Genomic DNA, 20,131 nt, shown 5'->3' with positions numbered 1-20,131 from the left:
AGGGGCTATTTCAGTTAGCGTGTAAAATCCTTGCCTTGCAGTAAGCTACATTTTTTGAGCTTTGGTCGAATTATCCAAGATCTTCTTCATGTTGCAAGGATATTTTTTTTATGTCAGGAGCAAAACATGGATAATAGTAAAAGGAAAAGGAAGACCAACAAACGGGAGAATCTGCTTTCAATGACCTTAAATACCTTATCTGCACCTTTGAAGCCAGGACGAGGTGATTGGCAGGTCAATTTGTGATAGTATCGGTCGATGTACTTGGCACTCTTAATACTCTTTGCACCAGATAAGTCTGCTTAATATGAAAACTGTCATAATTCATCCGCCTTTTCAGCAATATACATTTTCCCGTAGAATCATCAATCCAGTCACCTGTCAGAAAAGATGTGTCAGGATTCCCATTCCACAATCCGCCCTTGTGTGATTTCACTTTATGGAGATTATCCCACACTATGAAGCAGTTAGGATTATTCCTCTGGTATGTTGAATCAAAGTTAGTTTTTTCCCTCCGTGAACGCCGCGTGTTACAGAGATAGCGAGGGTAAGCGAGTCTCCTGGTGAGCACTGTGGATGTTTTCACTGTGTCCGTTTTTTTGTCCAGTCCCCCGTCAAACCCATCACAGTCCCATCCCTTCACAGTTGGTAGTTTCCTGTGCAAATTAACAGACTCAGTGGTGAACTAGATTCCAATTTTGAAGCAAAGTAGAGTGTGCAAATTAGCCATGTTTTTTAATTAAGCCCAGTGCACAGTGCGAAGGCAGAGGACCATTGTTCCGGATGGGCCAGGTGTAAATTTATTCTCCAGGGAAGCGCTGCGATGTCCGTCCTCCAGCCGAGTCCCATCCTTGGCCTAATCAGTCCCCAGCTTGAAAAATGTCCACTTTTTGGCACCCTCTTGCTGGGAGACACTGCTGAGAGTGGTCAGAAATTATTCATTATTTGAGGCCTCATTTGTAACATTTCCATTAACAGTTGTCACCTTGCAGTCAGGCTTACTATTAGATTTTCTGATAATTATACTTGCTCGGAAGAATGTATTGGTCAGTTGTTGTTTTTTTTCTGAAAGTATCTAGTGTCCATGTTGCGATGTCTCTCCAAGTGCAACGAAACAGGAAGGGGAGACAGGATGGTGGGAGGAGTCTTTCGAGCTCACCCTGGAGGAGAATTATTTTTATGATTATGAATTAAATGCCAGAAAGATGTCAGTTAACTGAAGATTCAGCACCGGTTGGTCTTCAAACATTGGCCCTTGACTTAAGACCAAAAAGATGATTGATGTTAAAAAAGGATATGCGTTCTTGTGGGGACATCAACACTGAGTAGTTTGAAGCAGACGGACTTTGGTAAGTCGATGACAAAAAAAGAAAGAAAGAATTCCCATAAAATGTTAAATATCTTCACTGTGCTACATCAGTTTGACAGCAGATTTTCCCCTGACAGTGAATTCCAACAACTACAATAATAAAAATTTAAATTGAAAGCTTGTCTGCAGTGTGACAATGTCAAACTATTTTCAAAATGTTATGAGGCTCCAAATAATGAGAAAAGCGGACACCTTAAAGATCGAGAAACTCGCTTGTTTGTTGGGGAAAGGGAAGAAGCAGTAACTCATTACCCCACTGAGATGTCCTTACTCAAGACCTGTAACCCCAAACCACTCTAGCGGTTTGCTCATTGCCAAGCAGATAAGATGGTTAAAAAAAAAAAAAATCGCTATCTGGTGCAGTTCCTCTGTGGCAGGCATTTTAGCTGTTGCGTGTTTCGTAAGGACCTAATCAGACCTGGTAATAACATCCACACCAACGTCTCCTTTTAATTTAATAGGATTTAGAAAATGGCAGCGGGTCACACGGTAACAGAAAGGAAGTGTTAACGTGAATCCTTTCACGTAGCCAGCAAACGTACATTTACAGCAACACATTTTTCTTCTCTTGTTTATTGGCAGTTAGCAAACAGCTCTTTGGTGCATCATCGCCACCGTAGGAACTGCAGTTTCTGTTTTTTTTTAATAATTTACTCACTATTACAGCAGATGCATGATATAGTGTACGTAGCAGGGATCCAATCACAAATGGTCACCTGGTACACATGTGGAGACATATCGTAATTTCGTACTTACATCTATCTGTTTGTGATCGGATTGCTCGGGACAACTCCCTTGAGTATACCAGTCCCGGGATGCCATCACGGTCTGAGTGCAAGGAACACATAAACCCTTTGGGTATATCGTCCGCTGTAAAAATGTTCAGGGTGAATTAATTATTTCCATTATCCTAACTGTAAACAACTCACATGTCTGTGAATAATTGAAAATGTTCAAATCAGTTGCTTAAAAAATGAGAAATGAAAATCGACATCTACTTCTGGAGTGGATGGGCCCAAAAAATATGAAAAAGACAAATTCTCTTTTGGGTGACAAGGACAATTGCATCTCCTTTTGGCTTGGACGCGTTCCTCAGTGGGGGCTTGAATCAGACAGAGACTAGTCACAGATAATGAGCTGTCTTTAATCATGGGAGACAGTACTTTGAGATGCTTTGCATCACATTTGCAGGGAAGGGGGGGGTGCTGGGGGTGCTGGGGTGGGGGTGTCTAATTACTCTACTACAGAAAAATCACACAGCTTCCTGTCCATCGGAACTGATGTTGAGTCCTAACCAACCTTGACAGGAAGTGACAACAAAGACCGTCTCTGTTCTGAAATTGTAACAACACACCAAAACAAAGAAAAATAAAAGACAACAAAACTGGATACATTCATGATTGTAGGAATTAAATTAATGAATTCTTCCTCTTTTTTTTTTTTTTGTTGTATTCTTGTCTCAGCTTTTTTTCAGGAAATATACTGTAGATAACTATGCATGCAGATAAAATACAAAATTCTGGTTGCAGACAGTTGACAGCAAATAGCACATATTTTATTGAAGTTTAAAAAAAATGTAATTCTTGACAGCTTTGTGGGAACATTTCCGATGCATATCAGTGATACACCCCTTCTCTACTGACAGAAAAAAAAGATGAAACGGTGTACATCAAAATAGAAATGCATCAGAATGTAAGCTGAAGTTGGCTTTGACTCAAACTAGGCTGAAATTGACAGAAGAGGATTCTTGTCAACAAAAAAAAAAAAAAAAAAAAATGGAGTGAAGAAGAATGCATTTCTGGATTGGAGACACAAAAGTAAACAGCGTGTTCTCCTTCACTGTCTCAAACACTAACTGTAAATGACACCATGAGATTCTTTTGAGGTTCGGTCACATCAAGGAAATTCTCATCCGGCCACACACATTTGGATAAAATGGGGGATAAAATAATCTTGATGGTAGGATGCACCTTCCTTCCTGTACATTCCATTATACTAAAATAGCTGCCTGAGATAAGTCTCCCAATCCCTCCTCTATTTCATCCTTGTCCATATCCATAAGCAGCAATGCAAAAAAAAAAAAAAAAAAAAAAAAGATTTGTCCTGTAACCTTGTGTGATCATTTGCATCTAAAACGATATTGGACATTTGTTATTCCATCAATCAATACCATCTTTCCTATTCTCTGCGTGCATAATCTCAGAGCCTGCATGCAAAAAACGCTTAACAATAACATGTATGTTATACAAGAAGCCATATATCATCCCTGGACGCATTTACATCGTGTTAACAATTTCTCAGGGCAGATTAGAGGGCGCTGAGACAGCAGCCCAGATCCCATGAGAGGTGGGCTTTGGGAGCTGATAAGGCTAGCCATAGGAAGGCAGGATTAATACGTATGACCAGGACACATGGAGGCCCTCTGATTATTCCAGCTGAAAAACTGCCCTATCCAATCGCCCCACCGCGTGATTAAATACAGCCTGAGTGCGGACAGGGAGGCAAAGGGATGGGGAGATAACCGATTTTATTTATGCAAGCCGGTTAGCCTGGCAGATCACGTCTGAGGATTGTTCACGCTACAGGGGTGAAGGATCGCACCAGGGGAGCTCACCCCTGATCACACACAGGGCTGCTTGGGCTGTCACTTTTCCCACCTTTCAGTCTTCCTTCTGTAGAATAAAGATCAGGAAGGATTCCCAAAATGATGAATGTCAGAGTTATCCAAGGAGAGTTTCATTAGTAATATATTTTGCTGTTCACCAGAGAAAATACTTCGGTAGATACACACACTTCTATCAAAAATCAGCTGAAAAATTGACATGGTTATTGAAACAAAGCATTTGCTTTCATTCCTTTCAGACAAACTGATCAAAAAGCAATGATGCCATAGCAAAATACAGTTAGAGTACTGGGAAAATCTCATACTATTGCATCTCTATTTCGCTGTCAGTGACTCTCAAAGGCGTTCAACTCTTGATTGGTGAACTTAAGGCTCATGTCCAACCTCTCTGTCCATTCATTTTTCTCCACTTCAATTTGTTTTTTTTTGTTTTTTTTTTCGATTTTGTCAACTAGTCAGAACCAAACAACATTTCCGATAGAAATCCACCACAGGAACCATTGAATAAGAGTAGAAAACGATGTATTTTCCCAGATTTTGAATTCCAAAAAATGCTTCCTTGACACGAACAGTAAGTTTAAGGAGTAATTGTTCTTCTCGTTAGATTCTGTACACAAGATCTCTGTGTGTGTGAAGATTACCTAATTAACTTCCTTAAAAACATGGTCTCCTTACAGATTGAATTCCTTTTTGTAGTTAGTGAGTGCTTAATTAATTAATTGTGTTAATGGCCCATTAATGGCGCTGCACAAGGAATTCTAATGAGCCACCTTAATTAAATATTATCTCAATGTTTAATCAGCGCGTTTAATTATTCACGTGATATTTTCTGTGGAATCAATTTGGTACTCGGGGTCACAGGAACAAAATGCTGATTGTGTGTTCTCGTTCTGATTAATCACTGAATTGGTCACTCGGTTCAAAATCTGCTTTTAATCACGAGGGATATCCATTTGGCTCCGATCCATATGTTTTTGTGGGACGGAGTCATTCTGATCATTTTGATATGAATTTTAATTGACCCCGGTTCACATTTTACATCTGTTTGAAAGACGTGTTTTAATTAGAGATATTAGATGTTGCCATTACATAGCCACGGTGGCGGTGTGTCCCGGGCCATTAGGGAAGATAAATGCTATGATTCCATGTATTTTCATTTATTAATGGATAATCTACAATAGTTTGTTAATGGCATTTGTATTTCTGTAAAGACAGTGATGCCATGCTGTAAAATTCACATTGCGTGTCTTCTGCTAGACACATCTGCATGTGTGACAAGATGTAATCTTCAGGCGGAAACACATCCGTTAACAGAAATGCATTTTCTCTAAAATTGGATTCAAAGTCATATCATCACAGAGTTTTGCTCTTTTTTTTTTTTCTTTTTTTTTGGCAATCCACATATTACGGAGTCCGTGAACCTCTGCTCTTCCTCCCCTCGCCACCCTGTACTTCTCCAGAACAAACTGGAAGACCTCAGTCATCGTCCTCGTTTTAGCTCAAATTTGCTGGGATCAAAGGTGGCCAGCTGGGCGGGGGCGGGGAGCAGATGGTTGCATGCTCAAGGGGACCGAGCAAAGGCCCTTCAGGTTTTAACACCTCCTCTCCCCTGGGTGCCCGGGTGGAGGGGTGCGGAGGCGTGGGGTGGGGATCCGGCTTGGGGAACCTACCTGTGCTCAGTGGCATGACCAGCAGGCTTCCACTGCACCACCCCCTGCTTGGTTCACATATGGCGCCAACCGCGGGGGCCTTGAGCTGGGGCTCTGACCTGAAGAGAATAAACAGTGGAAGGACAGAGGAAGGTAAGCCTCACTCATTAGGATGAGTGCATGCGAGTCTATTCATAACAAACCATGAATGACCTTTGCGACTCAAACTGAACCACTAACGGTGGTAACAGATGAATAGTTCCACAAAAATCCCCGAAACATAAATGAAGAATATGAAGCTTCTTTTTGAATTTTTTTTTTTATTTTTACATTCCTGTAGAAGCACCTCTTTACCTCTGATAACCCGCTGTTGTGGGGTCTGTATGGGCCGGCAATGACGGGTCAGAGACTGCAGGTGCTTGGCCAGATTAATCCCTTGCCAAATCAGCTCCGCCTCAGCAATCTCAAAGTTCCTGGAAGGAGCCTGCTGGGAACGTGAAGTGGTACTTGTGGTCTGGGATTATGACTTTTAGACTTGTTGGCCTCGAGAACACAAATGTAACCTCTTGAATTGAATTTGCAAGAGGGAGTAAGTTCTATGGATTCATCCAGAGACCAGTGGGGTTTTTTTTGGGGGGGGGGGGGTGGAGGTGGTGGTGGTGGGGTAACTATTTTTCCATAAATCCCTCTTAAGTAGTCACATTCACCCTGTGGCTAATAGGATCATGATGGGAATAATCTTTACAAATCTGACAGAAAAAAAGAATACCCTGGCCTTCAACTTCTTCCTTTCGGTAAATGAACAATTTCAAGAGTCTTTCCTGTGGGACGGGGGGTGGTGGTGGTGGGGCTGGACTCTGATTGGCAACGAGACAAAAAAGAAAGAGAAAAACAACATAATTTTCTCAGGAGAGAGTTCAGTTACTGAATATGTTTTGGTTGGACTGTTTGCAGCTGCAAACATAAGCAATTAGCATGCAACTGCAGCGTAGACAAACACTAAATTTCGAAGACATTCTTTGTCTTTTTCTTCATCTTGGAAAAAGGAACTCCGATACATTTAGTTTTACTTTGAGAAAAGTGACCTTATAGCTGTCCAGTGAAAACAGAAAATGGGCTTTGTGTCTGTCGTGGATTGAAATGGAAACACTGTCTTCTCACCTTGTCACTCACGGTCTGTTCTGCATTGCTCTGCAAAGATGTTGGACACTTCCAACACGGCCAAGCGAACCTCTTATTGTCATATCAAACTGCTGACAGCACTGGGATGCTCACCTGCCCTGTATTTACCCGCCTGCTCAGACAAACAAACAGATCATTTCACATCACAATTTCAAACGGCAAAAAGACCAGAGAAAAATATTTGTTGTATTTTTTTTTTCCCCCGCCCCTGACCGGCCTCTTAAAGCTGACAGACTGAAGCGGTATTAGCGATACTGCACAAGTTAATGAATATTTTTTTGTGGTTTCTCCTCGTCTCAAACATAAAGAACAGCGTCCAGGAGGGCCATCACCTTGTTTTGATGAAAACATCTCACTGTATTTTTCTTCCAACTTTTCTCTTACTGCTTATTGATCTGGGAAATCTGTGAATACTTTTCCAACCCCATCAATCACAGACTTTTTCATCCTTTACGGACAAAGGCTGGAACTGTAATTTGTGTTTGCTCCCTTCCTCTACAAACTGTTTTATAATTCACAGGAATTCATTAATACGTGGGTGTGGAATTCAACTGTGAGATAGAAAACATAGCTTGTGTGTACTGAATAGTATATTTACATCGTCCAACATCTCCAGTTTTGACAATTGACCTTTTTTCCATATTTTAAATCCAAATAATGGAGGTTAACTTCTCAAGCTTGATTATTCCAGCTACAGTTGTAGCTTGATTAGGCTGTTTAATTGGGCCTCTAGTCCCTCTATAGCAGGACTGGGTAAGCATTGATTGATTTATGGAAGTACGTCCAGCTGTGGAACAGTAGGTGGGGCTATGCTCTCTCACAACCTCGTACAATTAGACTCTCTTCCTGTTGACTTTTTGCATTACTTAGCAAAAACTTTAGCCCTGTTGAGGTAGAATATAAAGACTATCAAAGAAAAACGGACTATTCTATAGCATTGTGTACTTTTCATCATCTTTCCTGAAATTTTTTTTTCTCCCCCTGAAGCAACCGCCAAAATAACTGTGCGCTTGTTCGACTTCCAGGTTAAATACCACAGCGGAACATGAACCGGACGCCAAGGCCTGAGGAAATCGATCCCCAACCGCATCATCAAGGTATCTCGTCCAACTTTGGAAACATTGAGTTCGTACCATTTTAGCTGCACCAATGTGTATTTTAGGTCCAGTTTTTAAATCAATATATATATAACACATAATGTTATTATACAATAAATCTTTTTCCTGGAACCTCGTGTAAATGCAGGCTGGCATGGGGATGTGGTTATTAGCGATGTTGGCTTACAGCAAGAAGGTTCTCGGTTGAAATCCACCAGCCAGTCAAGGCCTTTCTGCGAAGAGTTTAGGTGTTCTCCCTGTGTCAATGTACAAGTTCCTCCTGCATGCCAACAACATGCTTGTCAGGTTGATTGGAGACTCTAAGTTGTCTGTGAGTGCTCGCCTGTCTCGATGTGACCCTGTGGTTGATGACGGATGGATGTGAGCGCACTGATTGCATATGATCAAGTTTTTCTCTTAAGAGAAAACAAGAATGTTAAAGACAACTTTGTATTCTACAGTATTATTTGTCATGTACTGTATATCAAGAAAAGTCTTTCAGCGCAGCCTCGGCTGGTGCTCGATGTGCTACTTGTGTCCTCCTGACGTTGTTGGCTGTGTTGTAACTGATATCCACAACCTAACAAAGAGCCTCCTGCTCCTGGGCCTAATGCATCCTGGGACAGAGGTGCCATCCCCTGCCGATCTATCTTACAGGATCACGACGCATACACTAAGTTGATTTAGCCGGCGTGTGTGTGTGTGTGTGTGTGTTTTCTCTTTTGTTTGTGCACTTGTGCGTGTGTGTATATGTGTGTGTGTGTGTCTATATCTGTGAGTGACCCATTGTGACCAGACACCTGCCCACAGGCTCCTTGTCTGACTGATAAATCGGTGTCTTCACCGTGTCTTTGAAGAAGTCTATTGTATGCCTTTGGTCTGCAGTCTTAAGCATCCTGTCCTGCATCTCCCTGTGCTGCACTAAAGAGGAAATAAATCCACTGCTGACACCGCTACAATGAATAACTGGGGCCACTCTCCCATCAAGCATCTCTCCCAAGTCAGAACAGAAGGAGAAAAGGATAATGGATGGTGGATCAGACAAAAGAGAAATTAAAAAAACAAGTATATACAAAATCTGACAACAGACTTCCATCTTCCCATCACTGCTATGAAAGAATAAATTTAACAGAAAAAAAACTTGCCAAAAACTTTTTTATTCAGTTTTCTCTTTATTCCCTTCATTCTGTCTTATTTGTGATGTCACACCTGCTATCATTCAAGTGCTGCATGGTCTGTCAGGGCAGATTAGAAACAGGGGCTTGTGCCTCGACAGCCATCGTACAGTATCAATATTGTGACGGCTGAGGAGCCGCCGTCCTCACATCTCCTCCGAGTGCAAAGACAATTGAACAGAGGAAGCGTCACAAACCTGACACCCGAGTCACTTCAAGGAATCCCTTTCAAGAAGAAATAAAACCTCACCTGACAAAGCAAAGCTAGCCCAGGACAAGAGTAAATAGCATCAAACAGCAAGGGTATTTCCACTTTTAACAAAGGGAAATGCACCCCGCTGGATTCAATTAAGACTCTGTAAGTGAAATTACTCACGTTTTAAAATTGATAATAATAATAAAAGTTTATTTTGCGAAAGAAAAGTTTCATGTTATACTGTATTTTTCATAAAAGCAATAAAGTTGGCTATCTAGCTTAAATAGGAAAAAAAAAAAAGAGCCTCATTAGTGAGATGAAAAGGTATTTTCCATAGGGCCTAACGCCTCTGAGTTCATTTTTCAAATCTGGCAACATTAGGCACTTTCTTTTTTTTCCCCCCTCAAATCTCTGCCACTGAGATTTTTTTCATAGCTTGACCAAATGTAATAATTTCCTCTAATACAGAACTACTCATTAACCCCAATTACTCTTCCTGGAGGATATCAAAATTGTTCTTTTTTTCCTCCACAATGTTCCCATAACTCCAGCTGGTCCCCTCATCAACCAGTTTAATCTAGGAGACTTGGACCGGGATGTAAGCCAAATGAAAAATGTAGCATGAGGTTAATCACCCTGAATACATTTACCAAGTAATGTAATTTGTCCGTATTCAGTCTTATCTCTTAGTTTGTGCACGCTCCCAGTCCACTGTCATTAAAAGTCTGTCATTGCTTTCTTTGTCGCAGGTCAGTATGTCACTCAGTGGAAGCTACAATGACAGTGCCAGTAACAAAAAAGCCAATGATTTTATTGTTCTTTTTTTAAACCTTGGATTCCAACCATGGTTTCCAACTTGTCAACAGAAGAATATTTAATTGACATTTCATTTAGACTCGCTTGTTTAGCTGCGGTCGCTTTGACCTACAGGCGAAGCATGCAAGGGGAAAACAGTTTGTGCTTCTCAGTTAAGATCCCTGCAGAAAGAAACAATGGAGAGAACAAGAAGAAATGAAACAAATAGAGAGAGAAGGATGTAGAGAAAATAGAAAAAAAAAATACCAAGCAAAAAAAAAAGTCCCAGGGTGATTACAAGATCAGCATGCCATGGTACAATTACCATCACTTTGAAATGGCCATTTAAAGGGCAGTAGAGCATCCTGGAAAATTAAACCGTGGCCTAATTAGCACACTCCAACCTGACAACAGAGCAGCTTTCAGCCTGGCTGAGCAAAGCAGTCAAGCAAGAGGAAGTGACTGACTGGAGGACCAAGAAAGCCCTAGTGCTCCTGCACTGAACCCATCACACACCCAACTGTGAGACACGCTCATACGCAGACAAAAGCATGCAATCTCTGCACTAGAATACACCCATATACTGTCTGCTGGACACACCCATCTTCAAACTTAAAGGAACATACATTTGGGAAGTATGCATATTGCTCATCATTTTTTAGAGCAACACAAGCAGTCAGATACCCCTTTCTGCTCTGAGCATGCTTTCCAGTGCTCCAGACCCCTACTGGATGGTGAACTGCTAGTTAGCTTAGCTTCAATGACTGCTAGCAGTGGGGCAGTGGAGAAAAATGTATTAAAAGTCATCAAATACACTTTAATCCAAAATGATCTTCGTCTGCATTCATAGAATAAGGATTATATTTAACTTTCACTGTGAAAAGAATGTTGAAAATGATAAGATGTTATTTAAGAGTCAAATACATGGCCAGAACTGACTGTCAAAAAAATAAAAGGTTTGTTGAAGAACAGAGGAGTGAATGTCCCTATTAATCATGTCTGGTTTTGCAAGAGAAGATGAGGAGGATAACCATCCTTCTCTATTTTCAATCTTTTCTATTTCAATGAGAATATACGCAGAACCCTAACCCCACCGACCCACTGCTAGCATCATAACAGCTAAGCTAACTAGCTGTAGGCCATCGAATGGTGGTCGAGAGAGAAGGGTTTTTAATCTAATGGTCTGGCACCAACAATGAACGACTATATTTCCAGCATATTTCCCTTAAGTAAGCGAGTTTTTTTTATTTATTTACTACAAATGAACGGAGTATTTTGCATTTGTTTCTGGGTTATTTGAGAGAAAACAGTGCTACTTATCTAACAGAATGATTGCGCTTCAGTATGTCTTATATCCCTCTCAGCTTGCCCACAGCAGTTGGGACAGGTCCATGACCCCCTGACCCCTCACCGTTAAATTAACTCTGCCCCCTGTTGGGTGTTGTGTCAAATGTCAGGAGCAGCCTCTAATCCCGTCTGGCTGTCTGGTTGGCCACTCAGCACCAGACTACCTTTCCTGTCCAGACCAATCTACCTACATACCAACTCTTCTGCTGCAGACGACCAACTGTCTGCTGCACCTGAATGTCTTTTTTTTCCCCATCATCCTCAACAAAATGATGCAGCAGAAAGACTTTTCAGCTGAAACTTTTGACCGTCAAAGTGGGTGAAAAGTGGGAATGCAAAATCCCGCCGCAGGGACTGAAAAGTGCTGAGGGGAGGTAAAAGTAGACACTGTCAAGACAGCTCTGTGTGTTTCACCACTGTCTCTCCTGAGCCCTGGGGTCCTCACTTCGCTATGGTCAAAGAGAAGCAGAGCCCCATGGCTATATCTGTCAAAGAGCACAACAGGTCAACTTTAACTTCCGCTGAAAACTTTGCACAGTGCAGCTGAGTTTGATAGTTAGGTGTGAAATGTGAAATAATTTAGAATTACTGAGAATCATCAGGGAAAACCCTAGGTAGGTCGCCGTGTACTATGGTGTACCCTCTGCCGTATTGATTGCGGCTTGAGCAGCAGATGATTTCCTCTGCACATATCAATCCTAACCTGTTCCAGGGACCTACGTGACCTCTCCAACCCCAGTCACAGAGCACAGGAATTGTCTGAAAGCACAGCTAATTTGATTTGCGTCGAACGTGAGGCTCAATCACTACCGATTAGCTCCGATTTAATTAGCCCAAATCATGTTATTGTGTCTGATGACAAAGAGGTTCTTGTGTAGGAACCTCATTGTCAGATCATTGTTCTGTTGTTTAATTCAGCTCAGTTGGAGGTTGAAGGAGAAAGGCCAGCCGCTAATGTGGACTACTGAGGGAAAACAAAGGCTTCACGTTATTATTATTATTGGCAGGGGATCACTGATACCTAGAGATTTGTCCGAGCTTGATTCTACTTTGGTGAGCTCGGCAAATTAGCTTCTTAAAAGAAAAACAGATATTTTATGTAATTCGAAGTGATGGTGATTGGTAAGGGAAGGGTTTTTTATGGTCAGGGATACATGGAAATTAAGATAAGGAGAAAATCCGGGAAAAAAAATGTCATATTTTCTCACTGCTTTTTCACTAGCCATGTTTCCATAGACGTTTTTTAATGCACATTTTGAAGTATCACATCAGAAAGGATAGTAATACCTGATAAAAAAAAGACCCTCCAAAGCGGATTTGGCCTTTTCAAAAAAGAGAAAATGTGCAGAATGGGAAATATGGAATATGAAATATGCCCTCGTTTTGAATAAAATCAGATGCAGCTGTTTCCCAAAATGGAAAATTTCCCCAACTTTAAGAGCCAAATTATGTATAAGGTGACAAGAAACCAACAACCAATCTTTGGGGCTGTTCAGATGTTCAACCTGAACAGGGAAACAATATATGACCGCACACACACACACACACACACACACACACACACACACACACACACGTGACACAACGCAGGTTCAAGAACGTATTTTGAATTCAAGAAATTCCTATGTAAGACAAAAATAAATGGATCAAGTGTAAATCAAATTTTCTTTGGTGCGACATCAAAATTTGTCCCCAGACAACATTCAACATGCAGATACTGGATGGCACAACCACGCCCCCAAAGCTCTCTCCATTTTTGACTTGAAGATGCAGTGGACGGCGATCTCTTCTTGTACTCTGTTACAACCATGTGTAACATTGCTCATTATAGCACTGTTTTCTGGATAAATAACACATGTTGCCTTTTATATGCCCCTGAAACACTTGGAAACACCTCTAATTCTTTTTTGTTGTTGTTAATGCATTATTTATTTTTTTTTAAATTGCTTGACATACAAATGTTCCTCATATCTTCCTTCTCACTAATGATGCTGAGGGCGCTGAGGGATATGGGACGATAAACACGGTGTACATGGAGCCGGGTTTAACCGGTCTTGCTGGACTGTCACAGACGCAAGAAGTTTCAAGTCAAATTAATAGCAAGAAAATCTCAGGACGTAAGGAATGAAAAGTGCAAATCAATCACTTTAAAACAAAATGACACAAATACCATTAAATTCTGTAAGATCTTATTTTACCCTATTCTTCTCTTAATGCCTCTCTCTCATCTGGAGTGACATGATATTTTTTTTTTCTCCCCGTGACATGCAGTTTAATTGACAAAGCCTGGCTGCACTTTGCCAAAGTGTATTGAGCTGCTGTCTGGCTGAAGAATACAAATTCATCGTGAATCAGAGGTGCTCAACAAAACTGCTGCCAATTATCTGAAGCCCCGTAAGTGATAACTCTGTGGCTACTCGAGCATAAAACAAGGAGATGAAGATGAATCTTACTCTTCCCCATCATTTCATCCCATTTAATTGACAAGCTCTCACTCGCTGTTAAATTTAGAAGATTACAAATATGAGCGGAATCTCAAGCACCCCAATCCACACGCTCTAATCGCATGCAGAACCAGTCGCAAATTAATCTACATATTTTAATAAGGTGTCAGTAGCAGAGAAGGTGTGTGCAGACATTTAATGGATTATCATCCACCGTCCCTCCAGTTCAGAAATTGAATAAATATCTTTCATATAAATGCAAGGGAACCTATGTTGCTGATAGCGAGGAGCTTTTTTCTTTCCAACTTGCTCGCACTCTCGGTTTTCCTCCTCTCGCACGTGTGGACAAGGCTTTCAGAGGCTTTCACTTCACGTTGTGGTCTGTAGTCTTAAACTCAGGCCGATTAACAGTCCAAGCACTTATTGAATTGAGAATATATAATTTCCCAGGCCCCGCTAATACCAACAGCTCCTGGGTTTTCTTTCTGCCAGTGTAATCTTTTATGAGCACCGAAGTGAAATACGATGGCTTTATCAAGAATTAAACATGCTCCAGAGAGGAGGAAGCCTTTAGGTATAAAAATTGTCATGTGTAAAACACTACCATAACTTCCAGTTTTAAAAGTTAATCGGCAAACTAAAAGCTTATTAGTCGTGCTCGTTTTCCTTTATTTCTCCCGCCAATGTACTTTTTAGTCAAATCTACAAAGGTTTTAACCAAACCATGATTATTTATGAAACTATTTTACAATTTGATATTATGATTCTGTCATTAGAATGATTTACGAAATTACCGTTGTCAAATCTGAGGAAAAAGACCAAAAAACTCCAGAAATTTTCCAACTTATATCCAATACAGATGTTTAAAAAAATTTGTCACAAAGAGAAGTTTCAAAAGACGGTGTGGATTGTGTGTGATAAAAGAATATATTAAGAATACTGCATGTTTAGTGTAAATTTAATTGATGAAAACTAGACGAAAAACTTTCCTCAAATATCCTTTTTCAGATCTCACTGACTAAAACTAAAGAAAAATCAACAAAGCAAAAAAAAAAAGGCTACCGGGACACATGGATAACCTCAAAGTATATTTCATTTATTCAAGTGAAGTGCTGATGTTTCAACGCCACACTGCACATAAGAATAAAAACCATTTAAAGGTGATTTCTTCTGCTTTGTCGATGTTTAACGTCTGAGAAGGCCTGAGAAGCAGCGAAGATAAACTAACTTCATAAGGTAGAGGATCACATATTCCTTCTCCTACGTACAAATCAAACTGACTGGAAATCAAAGGGACATCCAGATTAACTAATAGGAAAATTGAATCACCTAAAATCAAATAACTGACACCAATATGCATTTTAGTCCAAGTTCTAAGACTTACACCCTTTTCACACTGAAAAACGCATGTCAACGCTGTTTTTTTTGACCCGCGTTTGCACGGCATTAGGGCCCATTCAAGCTTCCAGAAGACCCGGGTCTGAACTCCTGTTGTGAGGCTGCGTGTCTGTGTTTTTCTCTCTCGTACGTCATCGCGCTGGCAACGTCATCATTTCACATAAACGTGCGCCGAGAGGTAAACAGACGACAATGTGGACGTCGTCGTCGTCGTCGTCGAACGTTAGCGTTGTTGTTGCGTGCATTGCAATGTTGTCTCTTTTGCAAAGTATACAAACTCGGTGCAGATTGGAAAATGTCCGAGCGCTAACGCAGCGGAGGAGGATGGAGTTTTTGGCGAGTCTGGAAGGGAGCCGAAGAAGCTACAGGTGAAGCCTGACAGGCGGCACAGTGACACAATCAGGATGCAACAGGAAGGTCACGTGAAACCTGAGACGACGCGGGTTGCCTTTTTCACACTGCAGGGGAGCCGAGCCGCTAAACATCCGGGTCGCTTGGCGAGTCGGTCGACGTGGGTCGAAATACCGAGTCGAACCTTTCAGAGTGCCGTGTGAAAGGGGCTTCGTGCTTCATCGAAACCTAAAAAAAGCTTGGACATGCATTTAAAGCCATAAAAAGGTACAAAATACTCACTGAGTTTTCTTTGACAGTAAGACTCAAACAATCTAACTTTTACTTAACGAAAACATAACAAATTGAAAACAGACAGTACTGAGACTGCATTTTCCAAATGTAACACTATTATGGAGCTGTAAGGCTCAGCTAGGCCCCCCTTTTTGTTTGTAGGGTCAGTTCATTTTTGATTTTGTTGTTTTCAAGGATTTTTTTTTTTTTTTTTAATAATCATAATATGTAGTAAAGGCAGCACGGTGGTGCAGTGGTCAGCACTGTCGCCTCACAGAAATGGGGTTGGGGGTTCATGCTGTTCATGTTGTGCTCGGGCACAGGATCTTTCTGTGTGGAGTCTCCATGTTCTCCCTGTTCCTGTGTGGGTTCTCTCTGGTACTCCAGCTTCCTCCCACAGTCCAAAGACATCAAGAGAGGACGAGGCTGATTGATACTCTAAATTGACCGTAGGTGTGATTGAGAGTGTGAATGGTTGTCTGTCTCCATGTGTTGGCCCTGAGATGGACTGGTGACCCGTCCAGGGTGAACCCAGCCTCTCACCCGAAGGTAGCTGGGATAGGCTCCAGCCCCCCTGTGAGCCTTTACAGGATAAGCAGAAGAAAATGGATGGATGAATGGATAATATGTAGTACATGAGTAGATTTATCCTTCAGCATGTGCAGCTGACACTGTATCTTTTACCCTGTCTTTGTATTTTCGTCACCCCTTTGCCTTCGGTTTGTTCTCATCTCTAAATAAACACCCTAACAAGAAGTCAGGAGCTGTTCAAACCAAACCTGCAACCTTTAGCTGAACCTGCTATTCATCTTCTTAAACACACCTATTTTCCTTGAGAAACACTTGAAATTACAAGCTTCCTTATTCACCTTAAATAAACCAGTGATGGTACTCCTTAAGTGGCAGTACAAAGAGTTATAAATTGTTTTTTTTCTCCCCCTCCACCTTTTCACAATGCCAGGAGGAATATAGCCCCATTACACTCTTGAGGGTCACTTTCAGTGTCTGAAGGTAGTGCTTACACAGACTTTACAACGTGTATCATTATAGCCGGCCATATAAGGAAGCAGCTGGGATAGAACAGAGAGAAAGACGGAGGAGGTCACCAAGGCTGTCAGTTTCACAAGCAAAGATCAGCACTCAATTATCACCATTTACCTAAAGTAAATCTCTTTCTGTAATTCATGACACCTGATGATGATGATGTTGATGATGATGATGATGATGATGATGATGATGATGATGATGATGCGAAATCAGCTGTGCCACATCATACATTCATGTGGAGAACTTTTGATCACAGTGTATCCTCAATCAGCGATATCCCAGTACAAACCTGTGATAAAGCGCCGCTGTGACAGTGATTCGTCATTTAGAAGCGATTCGTCTGGTGCTGTCCCATCTCCTGGCAGAGTAAGACGTCACATGTCAGCAGTGATTGACAGTTCCAAGTCGTGTCAGTTAGCTGCGAGGGTGCTGCAGGGAAAGATAAGGACATCTATCTGTTTAGTCCCTAATGGCAGGTTGGGGTCACATGAAGGTCCCCCCCAGCCATCGGGATATCTGTATCTCGTTGGTCTGGGTTCACTTCTCCTATAACGCCTGTCCTCAGTTGACCTTTTAACCCGGACTAACTCAAACTACACGCTTTTATCAGGTCATTTAGTCAAAGACCCAGAAATGTAGCAGAAATAAAACTTTTTTTGTTGTTTTTGGATGAGATTTAGAGGAGTTAAGTGTACATTAGCACTGCAACCCACCACCTTTGACCCCCCCCCCCCCCACCCCAGGCAACACAACCCGCATTTCTACATCTCACCTGCTCAACGTTAGCTCTCTACCAAAATCAAAGGACCAAATACTTACAGTGAAACAAATCATTTTCAATCGTTCCAAAATTTTACAGCTGTTAACGGGCGGAGCAAGCAACATCAGGTTAGCCCTCCACTAATTTAAATCTAAATAAATAATCCCGCGGCTCTTCTAGACCTCCCAGAATAAATAGATCCTATAATATGTGAACAATGTATCCACTGTTTTTAGCAAATACATATTACTTTAGAAAAATAGGATCCAGAGAGCTACTTGGATATAAACAACATAATCAACTAAATTTGACCATCTTTTATGTTCAAGATGAAGCTCTTGACACGCTGGATTGGACCAGACAACATTAAGTGTGTTAGTAGATTGAAGGGTCCTTTACTTTTATCTCTTCAAATCTCCTTATTTGGGTTTATACAAAAGCAAATGAAGAATCAAGCCTCGCAGGGGGTGCCAGAGGAGGGAGGGGCAAACCCAGTGCCACTTAACCCTAAAGTACCTTGTATTTAAACCCCTCAACATATGTAGTCTGGATTTAAGATCTATGTCACAGTTTGTTTAAATGTGGTTAACTTAATAGCTCCATTGTAATGTTATTAGCTCGGTATTACCGTGTTGGCTGTTACAGTAAAGAGGTTTTGGTGCTCTGGTTGTGCCGGGTGCGTTCTGCACATCCACTTGGAACCTGAATCTGACGTCAAACGACTTTACCAAAGCATTACCAGATGGATGGGTTTAGAGGATCCCACCATTTTAATTACAGTATACGTTTCACTTTGCATCTGTCACTGCAGTTTGAAGAAAAACACTTTAACTAATGGAACGTGTGGACATGCGTTGGCAGGTTTGACTGGTGTTTCTTTCTAACTCAAATACCCTTCGAGCTCAACCAGAGCTGATTTACTTTCCTAATGCAGGTGGACTGAGTCACGGCACTGACTATTATTAGATACACTGTTATGTGAAACTGGTAGGAACTAAGATCCCTAGACAACATTCTCTTATTGAGCTCAAGCCAAAAAAAAAAAAAAAGATAAAAAAAAAATCTAGAAATAGGCTGATAAATCTTAAATACAGCTGCTCCAAATCTATAAATGACCTTGTACATGAAGGGAGAGAAGGAGAAATGCAAATAGCAACGGAAAATGACAGAGAGGAACAACAGGACATTTAAAGGAGAGACGAGACAGAAAGAGTTGGGGGGGGGGGCGTAAAGGCTAAGAGAGAAAGCCTTGCTTATTATCTCAATCATCGAGCGGAATAATGGGACAACAAAAAGCCGGAGTGTGGCCAAACCTACCAGCCTGCTTGCCTGCCTGCCAGTTGGACCTGATGTGGTTAAAAAAGAGTTTGGCTAATCGACAAAGCCCCCCCCCCCCCTCCCCCCCCCCCACCTCAGTGACCCATGAACAGCCATCTTCCTCAGCCCGCGAGACTCCTACAGAGCAAACACTGCAGGGACATTAAACACTCATACACATTTTTAACCATTATCCTAAATGCCCAGGACTGTTCTTTTCTCCTTCCATAAGGTTTTGGACCATTGAATAAACTCAAATGATAATCCATCATTTTATTTCTACTTAGGTTGGTGAATAATGGCACAATATCAGCCGTGGAAGGAGCATCGGGAGATAAGCTCATGAAAAATTGACCTCATTTATTTTCAGTTCATGTGGGTTTTTTGTTTTTTTTTTGTTTTTTTTTTTTGAAATCCAAACGAGCAGCTTGTGATTGTTTGCTCTTTTCATGTTTCCTCATTTAATCTCTATACTTAACGTTCATACATGTGGTGATAACATGGGCAGCATGCCAGAGCCATTGTTGCTGTAAATACTCGAGGGCCACCGTTTCCCTAAAGGAATATTGTTTTTTTTTTTTTTATTTTCCATTTTATTTGTCGCTATACTTAAACCACCTGTAACATGTGAACTAAGTTTGATCCCTCAAATGTTTCCTGTCTCAGATGAGAACATGAGCCACTGCAGGGAAAAGAGGGTAAGATCCCCACGCGTGGATTTCCTTTAATTAACAATAAAATTTACAGTTAATTATAGACTAAGTGTTTTAACACACACAAGTCAGTTACAACAAATAGAACTGAATTCATTCAAATATTACCAAACTCAACGATTCATGTATAAATACTACATCTTGAAGCTCTTCTCATTTATGCCACTACTGCTCCCACCCCTTTACATTTCAAAGGAAAATATTCTTTTTACCCCAATACATTTATTTATAAGTACTATAGTTATGACTTACAAATGACAGACGAACCCTGACAACTAGTCCCCTCGTACACAAATATGTTTTTGTGAATTTAAGACAGCCAAACACTTCAGAAAGCTTGAGTGTTGACGTCTGGATACATTTGGAAACAATGACTCACTCACGCAGCCGCCTTC

The 20,131-nt window shown here is 41.1% G+C and overlaps 1 long non-coding RNA gene across 1 annotated transcript in view; it reads left to right on the top strand.

The window, feature by feature from the left end:
- LOC147246420 (uncharacterized) overlaps nt 1-20,131 on the top strand; it is an 87,736-nt gene that overhangs the window by 52,816 nt on the left and 14,789 nt on the right. The window contains exon 2 of the long non-coding RNA XR_015109859.1: nt 7,849-7,920. This is a non-coding gene — a long non-coding RNA (uncharacterized LOC147246420). The remainder of the gene's footprint in view (nt 1-7,848; nt 7,921-20,131) is intronic.

The sequence above is a fragment of the Aulostomus chinensis genome, chromosome 17 (genome assembly GCF_037954235.1).
Source record: "Aulostomus chinensis isolate RoL2024-O1b breed Wild chromosome 17, RoL_Achi_v1.0, whole genome shotgun sequence".
NCBI classification, from domain to species: Eukaryota; Metazoa; Chordata; class Actinopteri; order Syngnathiformes; family Aulostomidae; genus Aulostomus; species Aulostomus chinensis.
Note: the sequence above shows the minus strand (reverse complement) of the source record. Positions and strands in the feature narration are given on the sequence as shown.